The 9592-nt window shown below is 35.9% G+C and overlaps 1 pseudogene; it reads right to left on the reverse strand.

The window, feature by feature from the left end:
- Positions 1 to 6040: 6040 nt before the first annotated feature.
- Positions 6041 to 9293, reverse strand: LOC127674558 (uncharacterized; annotated as a pseudogene).
- Positions 9294 to 9592: the final 299 nt, after the last annotated feature.

Consider the following 9592-nt stretch of genomic DNA (forward strand, 5'->3'; position numbering starts at 1 on the left):
TGGTCAAACAATGTCTCAAACTGAGGCCCATCCCACAGGCAAGAACCAATTCCTGACACTATTAATGATTCAGTTATGCTTGCAGACAGGAACCTAACTTACCTGTCCCTTGAGAGGCTCCACTAACCGGCCAATGGAAAGAGATACAGAGACTCAGAGCCAAATGTTAGAGTTTGGAAATCTTATGGAAGAGTTGGGAGAATAACTCAGGGAAGCAAAGAGGACTGGGACTCCACATAAAAGCCAATTGAGCCTATTAACCTGGACCCTTGTGTGTTTCCAGGGGGTAAATCATGACCAACAAAGCAAGCATAGGCTGGAACTAAGCCCCTGTACAAATGTACATATTCACATAGAAGTGAAACTTGATCTTCATGAAGGTCCCCCCCAACAGCTGAAGCAGAGGCTATCCCCAAGTCTGCTGTTCACCTGACTACCTGTGGATCTCATGCCCAGAAATTATCTACATTTTCTGGTCTCAGTGGGAGAACATGTACCTAGAACTGCTTGGTGTGCATTACAGATGTAAGGCAGTGTGGGAGCGAACACCCAAAGGGGCCTCCCCATTTGCAAAGGAAAAGGGGAGAGTGGAATGGGGAAGTGTCTGTGATGGGATCCTTGTAAGAGGGGGCACCTGATATCTGGATGTAAAATGAACAAATAAATAAAATTAATTTTAAAGAGAAGTACATTTTTGAAACAAAGTTTATTGAATAAATTTATGTAAAATTAATAAAAATTATGGGATAATTGGTATAAACATGTTTAGGGCCAAAAACTCTATTTATAAATGCATAAACTCCATATGTTAGAAGCAGAAGGCAATTAAACAACATTATATATAAACTTGACCTCATTAATTGTGTTTATTTATAGAGTACAAGGTATTTTGAATAATCAGATAAGTAGAGATTAATTTTTATACAAATGTGTGAGTAAATATTTTTGACACTCTGAAAGTATAAGCCATGCAGAAATAGATGTCATAGTAGTTATAATAAATTATAAAAATTGTAGTTAATTAAAACATCTTTATTACTTAATTGACTGACATTAGAAATACATGTTATACCTTTTGTGAAAGAAATTTTTGTTAATCAACTTTATACGAGTTAAAATTATTGTTTATTTTGTTATTTATTATAATTTATAGCAAATTTGATTTCCAAATGAGTTTGTACTATTTTGACAAATAGATATTAACAGTTTATCATATATTTCATGAGAAATTTTCAGTTAAACTTTGCGATACTTTTGTCAATTATCTCCTAACATCACATGAGAACAAAGCTGACATGTATTAAGTTAAAATATTTCCTCACTTACTTGATACTGATCATTATAAAGGAACATGGAATATCTACATATAAAGTAAGGAATATAGTTGAACTGATGGTATGAAACAATTCTTTTGTCACATAATAAAGTTATACTGTTAGTCAAATTTAATGACTATAAAAATAGTTTCTTCAAAACTCGATTTCTCTCTATTTTTCACACAATTATTGTTAAATCTGATTCTGATTTTACATTATTGCACAAAATTTCTCAATGATAAATGAGTGATGTTTGTCTTTATAATAATTATTTTAGTCATATACTTTCCCCATGACACCATTGGCTTGCTCTTGTGTGGAGAGAATAGATAACTGTATAGTTCATAAATATATTAAGATGCTAAAAATCAATAAGATAAATATATATGAAAGTATTTTGAAACCCACAATTATGAATATATTTCTAAGCCACATCTTAGTTTTGTGCATCTTATTAAATTTTTCAAAGCTAATGAAACATTAAAACAACACTGATAACCTAATATGTACAGTAAAGCAAAATAATACCTCATATTAATCTAATTGTTTGCTCTCTTGCATAATGAGTATAAAAGAAACATTGTGACAAGTGGTAAGTCATTCAAGGTTGGGTTACATAAGTTGCATATGACATGAGAGGAAACAAGATTTCAATTTGAAATATGATACAATCACGAAATAGGAAATTCACCTTGATAATGTGGAAAATGCTTGTCTTTTTGAATTATTAAAATCCTAGGAAAGATTATATGTACTTAAATATTTTGTTGTTTAGTTGCAAGACTCAAATGAGTGGATTTATTAAAAGAGCAATTAAAATTTAAGATAGAGATACAAAGTTTATATTATTAAAAGCTTTCCTGAGTCTAAACTAATTTATTTTATTATTTTCAAGATGACAATGGAATATATATATATATATATATATATATATATATATATATATATATATATATATGAATGTGAAGAATATGTATAATGAATGTGTATGTATGTGATATATATATATGTACATAAGTATCTATATAATCATACGTATATTCATATAATATGCACATATATATATTCCTCATGACATACACATATAATTTACTTAATCACATGTTGAATGGCACTCAACCTGATTCAAAATCTAACTGCTGTGTTGCAATAAACACAAATGAGCAAGAAAGCCTGTGTTAAAGAGTAATTTGGGTACACAAAAATAGTATCACCTAGTCATATGGTATCTCTGCTTTTATTTATTTAAGGAAAATATATTTGATTTTTATTGACATTCAACTGACATTCCTAATAGTCAGTAGGATTCACTTTTCCTTATATCGTTTGATGTCATTATGTTAGTCATTCTAACTTAAGTAAGGTGGAATACAAAAATAGTTTTAATTCACATTTCCATTATTACTAAAGATATTGAACATTTTAAGTAGCATTTTATTTGTTTTTTTTGTTTTGGTTTTTATTTATTTATTTATTTATTTATTTATTTATTTATTTATTTAACTTTTCAAGACAGGCTTTCTCTGTTTACCCTGGCTGTTCTAAAACTCACTGTGTAGACCAGGCTGGCCTTGAACTCAGAAATCTGCCTGCTTCTACCTCCCAAGTGCTGGGATTAAATGTGTGCACCAACACTGCCCAGCTAAGTTGCATTTTAACATTCTTCTTTTGAGAACAGACTTTTAATTTTATTAGACTACATCCAGATCATATGACTTAATATTTTCTAATCTCTATTGCTTTCTAGGAATACAACTAGAAACGATTTTCTATTCTATAGGAAGTCATTCCACTATATTGGGGATTTTTGTTTGTATTTTGTTTTGGGGTTTTTATTTTTTTACTGTGCAGAAGCTTTTTACTTTCATGTAGTCCCATATTTGAATCATTGATATTTTATTTGAATTTTATTGGACTTATTTATTTACTTAAGTACAAATCTTTGTCTTAGAGGTCAGTGAGGAAGTGGAATGCTCACATATACCATAATATACATTTGATATTCAGAGGTTGACTTATATCAAGCATGAACTAACTGAGACTTTAGTTCTTACTGTGAAGCTCATTAACAAGCACCATTATCCCCAGAGTTACTTGCCAGTCCCCCTTTGCTTTACAAGTTATTTGTGTAAAGTTGTATTATTTACAGGAAGAGTTTTTTTTAGTGCTTTGTATTCCATAAGAACAGGAATCTATCATGATCACTACAACAGAGCATGGCAACAGTCAGTCAAGGTGTCTGGAACAGTAAAATGAAAGATTACATGCCAATTTAGGAGCAGAAAAGAGTAAAAAGAGGAATAGTCAAATCTTTTAAACTTTCTCCAACCAGGATTTACCTTCTAATCCTACACATATGGCACCACTAAATGGCGCACAAGTATTTAAATGTCAAAGACTATGGGGTAACTTCTTATTTAACCACCACCTCACTCTATGTGTGTGCGTGCATGTGTGTGTGTTTGTGTGAGTGTTTGTGTAAGTGTGTGTGTATACATATGTAAGTATAAAGATTACATGCATACATACACACATGCATACACACACACACACACACACAAATGAACACAAAAACAAAAACAAAATCATGTGAAGGAATCAGATCTTTCCTTCCACCATTTGAGCTTCAGAGTTCAAACTCAAGTTGCGTGGCTAGTTCTGTTAATTATTTAATTATCTTGTAGAACCTCTTGCTATTTTGTTAATTGATGGATTCCAAAGGCCCCCACACACATGACTTTAGCTTGTCTCAAGTTGACATAAAGCAATCTATCATACATACATATGCATATATATATACACATACATATATATTGATATATACATATATATATATATATATATATGATATGTAGATATATATGTATATATACATATGTATACATATACACATATGTGGTGCACACCTTTAATCTGGGCTACACATTCTCCTGAAAATCCACATAAGGACACTGGAAGAAGGAAGATCCACTCTTCTTTGCCTGCTTGCCTTGTGGAACTGAACAACTACTAGATCCTTGGACTTTCATTCACTGCTGACCCTTGTTGAAGAGTTGGACAACAGACAACATAAAAATTTCTCTTACTATATAGAGACTACCCATAAGTTCTGTGACTCTAGAGAACCCTGACATGGAGATAAATGAATGATGCCCAGAGGGCTAAGAGATTGAATCGAAATATGAAGCAGTGGGGATTAGGGAGCAGAGAGTGCATATATATATATATATATATATATATATATATATATATATATATATATATATATAACAGGGTACTAAAAAAGAACTTGGTAGCATTTATATATGATTTTCTATGATCTTGGCCATGTGAATATTTATGCCTTTTCAGTACTTTGATAGAGAATTGTAGATTATGGGGTATTTGGGGTCTTTTGGCTAGAGAATCCACTGTGACCTGAGAGTTTAATGAGTTATTGTTATATTAGAAAATAATATTGAGAGAGATATATACATTAGAGTTCTGGATTTGAGTATTTAAAAAAGGAAGCAAAGACCCAATTGAAAAACTGGACTGAAGATCACTACAGTAATATTTAGATCGTAAGAATTTGTATGTGCTGGCCTCACTGGTACTGGTGAGTCATCTGTGATTAATGAGATTTTGACACGACTGAAATGGAATCCATACTTCACTGGGAACAATAAGATATTGGTTAGCTGGGACTGAAAAATCACCCATGATTAATAAGAGAACAAAATTAGTAAGGTGAAATCCTCTGCACAGAAGAAGATATTTCCTTAGAGTCAGGATAATTAAGCTTTGGTTCAACATGAGTTAAAACTTCATTTTAACCTGTCTGACAAAATTGATAATGTCTGAGAGACTTTTATATGATGTTAGATTTGAAAGCATCAGAGAGAAAAAAAATTGAGTGTGTCATGGAGAATGAATGAGACCTGGCACCATATGGTGATGTGGGAGTTCCTGAAGTAAGGTCATTGATAAAGGTGCAGCCTCATTTTCAAGGGAGATCCAAGGATGTTAAAAATGCCAGTATGTCTGAATAGCAAGTCTGAAATAGATTTGGGAAAAACCTAAAAGACAAGCTAAGAGTGTTACAAATAGCAAGACTACCGAGGTAGGCATTCAAAAGCCCTTTGTAACTTAGAAGAGAATGAGTTAGTGGGTGTTTTTTTTTTTTTTTTTTTTTTAAGATAGACTGTCAAACACCAAAAGCATGCCTAGAAGATACTATGTAGCTTGAGGATAACCTTGAAATCCTGATCATTTGTTTCAGCCAGTTGCTAGTAGAGCCTCTTAGAGGACAGCCATGCCAGGCTCCTGTCAACATGCACAATATGACCTTAGTAATAGTGTCAGGATTTTGGTGTGTGTACATGGGATGGATCTCAAGTTAGGCCAGTAACTAGGTGGGCTGTCTTTCAATCATTGCTTCTCCATTTTGTCCCTGCATTTGCTTTAGAAAGTAATAATAATGGGTAAAAAATTTTGAAAATAGTTGGGTAGTAACCTGGCTCAACTGGGAACCATGTCTATCTAGTGGAGGTGGTCCCTTCTGGTTTCCTCTTCTCACTGTTGGGTATTTTGGCTATTATCAAACCCATTGAATCCTGGTAGCCTCTCACTTCTCAGGTCTGGGACTTTCTATGGGTTCCCTCTACTCCATAACTCCAACTGCTGCATATTTCAATTCAATCTTTTGGCCCTCTGGGCATCCCACCTTTAGCTCCTTGTATTAGTCAAGGTTCTCTGGAGTCACAGAATTTATGAGTAGTCTCTTTATAGTAAGGAAATGTGTCACAATGTTTGTAGTCCAAGTCCTCAAGAATGGTCAGCTGTGAATGGAAGTCCAATGATCAATGAATGAGTTGCTCAGTTCCACAAAGCAAGCAGGCAAAGAAGAGTAGATATTCCTTCTTGTTATGTCCTTATGTGGGTATTCAGCAGAAAGTATGGCCCAGATTAGAGGTGTGTACCATCATGTCTGGAACTGGGACTTGCTTTGTCCTAGATGACCTTGAACTCAGAAATCTCCTTGCTGTAGTCTCCTGGGATTCATAGCCATTTTGACTCAAGATCTCCATCCCAAGATTCATGGCAGAAACTTGTATCTCCCAGCCTCAAGATCTGGATCACAAGTGAGCCTTCAAATTTTTGATTTCAGTTCATTCCAGATATAGTAAAGTTGAAAACAAAGAATAGCCATTATAATCCACCTCTTGTCATCTTGATGCAAATAATATCTCATGTCCACATGAAACAATAACAAGGTTGTGAGTATGACTAACATGATATTACTATTCCTCATACAATCTCAAACACATTTGTATATTTACAATGGGACAATGTCCCTTGAGAATATTCCTTTAGTATCTCAACATAAATATCAATTGATGTTAAAGAAATTGGAGTAAAGCATGAATAGCTATACAAATATGATCTTAACAAAATAAAACAGAAGCATTCATATTACTTTATAATCCTCATTTCTGTAACTGGTTATGTGGCCTTAGGTGGCATTTATAACTGCCTTCTTCTACAACCCATTCTGTATTTCCTCCATCCTCTGAAAACTCCTCAGCAAGTCTTGGATCTTTTCCTGGAGGAGTGACTCATATCTTCATTCCTGATGGGTCTGTGTCCTTTGCCATCCTGCTTGGATTTGACTGTTGTAATTTCTCATTGACCTTAATCACAGGACATAGCAGTACCAAAAGTTATCCTAAGGGATCTCCAGATGAAATCCTTCTTATCTTCAATATGGAGAGGCAATGCAATTTCCCCATGGTAATCTGGATCTCTCACCCCTCCTAACACTGTTGATCTTTTCCTAGCCTGTTGGTTTAAGGGCATTAGAAGACCAAAATAACCAGGGGGAAGTATGAACTTCCAGTTCAATGGAATATTTGCTGTGGCTCCTAGTAGGAGTACTCCCCACCATGGAACCAAAACTTCTAGGCCAACAGAACATAGATTTGTAGGGACAAGAAGCAAAAGTTTTCCTAAAGGAGTGCTAGTGAGTGGAGCTATTGCATTTTCCACCCCTTGATTCCTGGACCCGTGGATCCTGGCTATGGGAGAAACTACCATATCATATATTGGACTCTGATTCAAAGCATATACTGCCTTCTGAAGAACGGTACCCCAGTCCTCCACACTGCTGCCACCTATTTGGCACTATGACTGTGTCTTCACAGGGCCATTCCAACTTTGTGTCAGATCAGCTGCTTCAGGATGATGGGGAACATGGTAAGACCAGCAGATTCTATGAGTGTGGGCCCAGTCTCAGTTCTCTGACTGCAAAATGAGTTCATTGATCAGAAGCAATACTCTGTGGAATACCATGACAATGGGTAAGGTATTCTATAAGTCCAAGAATGGTGGTTTTGGCAGAAGCATTATGTGCAGGAAAGGCAAATCCATAACCACAATAAGTATTTACTCCAGTAAGAACAAATCATTGTCCTTTCCATGGAGAAAGAGGTCAAATGTAGTCAACCTGCCACCAGTTTGCTGGCTCCCCACCTTGAGGAATGGTGCCATATCCAGGGTGCTGTGTTGGTCTCTGCTGTTGGTAGACCACACAGTCAGCAACAGCTGTAGCCAGGTCTGACTTGGTGAGTGGAAGTCTGTGTTGTTGAGTAAAAGCATAACCCCCATCTTGGCCACCATGGCCACTTTGTTCATGTGTCCATTGAGCAATGACAGGGATGGCTGGGGAAAGATGTTGACAGTCCACAGAATGGGACATTTTATGCACTTAATTATTGAACTCCTCCTCAGCTGAAGTCACCTTTTGGTCAGCATTTATATGGAACACGAATATCTTCACATCTTTTGTCATCCACATACTCCTCCCCAGAAGTCTTTCTCACCAATTTTCTAATTGTGATCTTTCCAAATCCCTGACCATCCAGCCAATCCATTGACTACATCAGATGAGTTAGGGGACACTTATACATGTGGCCATTTCTTCTTCCAAACAAACTGTAATGCCATGTATAATAGAAGTTCTGCCCAGTGTGAAACTTTTTCTTATATCTTTCAGAGTTGTCCTGGGAAAGGGCTGTAGTGCTACATATCTCCACTTCTGAGTGGTGCCTGCATAAGGTGGAAAGCCATCAGTAAGCCAGGTACTAGTCTTCTCTTCTTCAGTCAGCTGTTCATAGGGAACACCCCCAAGAGGCTATGGGCACATGCTTGGAAGCAGATGACATTGTTATAGGAGTAGAAACCATAGGCATTTGAGCAGTTTCCTTATGTAACTTGCTTGTGCCTTAAGGAACTGCTCAGGCCTGATCATGTATCAACCACTTCCATTTGATAATAGCCTGCTAATATTCTCATCCTACTTTATGACTTGGAGGGTCTAATAACACCCAGCTCATGATGGGCAGTTTAAGTCTGTTGGTAATTTGGGTACAAACATTCAGTTTCCACTAAGGCCAAATATCAGACCAATAGTTGTTATTCAAAGAGAGAATTGTTGGCAGATGATGGCAGAGTTTTGCTCCAAAATCCCAAAGGTCTTTTCCATGATTCACCTACAGTGGCCTGCCAAAGGCTGCAAACAGCATCTATGTCTGCCCCAAATTCCAATGGGTCTGCTGGATCATATGATCCAAGGAGTAGAGCTGCCTGTACAAAAGCCTGGATCTGTTAAAGCTCCTTCTCCTGTTCCAGGCCCCATGAAATGCTTATAGCATTCTGAGTCACTTGGTAAATGAGCCTGAGTAACACATCCAAATGAGGAATGTGCTGTTTCCAGATTCCAAACAAACTCACTACAGGTTGTGCTTCTTTCTTGGTGGTAGGAGGTGTCACGGTACAATAACTTAACTGCTGCCTTAGAAGAGGTCCTCGAATTTTGGTTGGATTTATTTCCCATCCTATGATATTCATATGTGTCACCAGTGAATCCAAAGTGGTTGGCATTACCTGCTCACTTAATCCAATGAGCATAATGTCTTCAATATAGTGCACCAATGCGATATTATCTTGAGTTGTTTGAATATTTTGGATATTAGCCATCTATCAGATATAGGGTTATTTAAAATCTGTTCCCAACCTATAGCTTGCCCTTTTGTCTTGACAGTGTCCTTTGCCTTACAGAAGATTTCAGTTTCTGATCTTCAGGAAATTTTCCTTTGTGCCAATGTGTTTGAGGCTTATTCCAACTTCTCTTCCATTAGATTCAGTATATCTGATTTTATTTTGAGGTATTTTTATCTACTTGTACTTAAGCTTTGTGTAGGGTTACAAATATGTTTAAATTTTCATTCTTCTACATG

This window comes from Apodemus sylvaticus, chromosome X (assembly GCF_947179515.1).
Source record: "Apodemus sylvaticus chromosome X, mApoSyl1.1, whole genome shotgun sequence".
NCBI lineage: Eukaryota > Metazoa > Chordata > Mammalia > Rodentia > Muridae > Apodemus > Apodemus sylvaticus.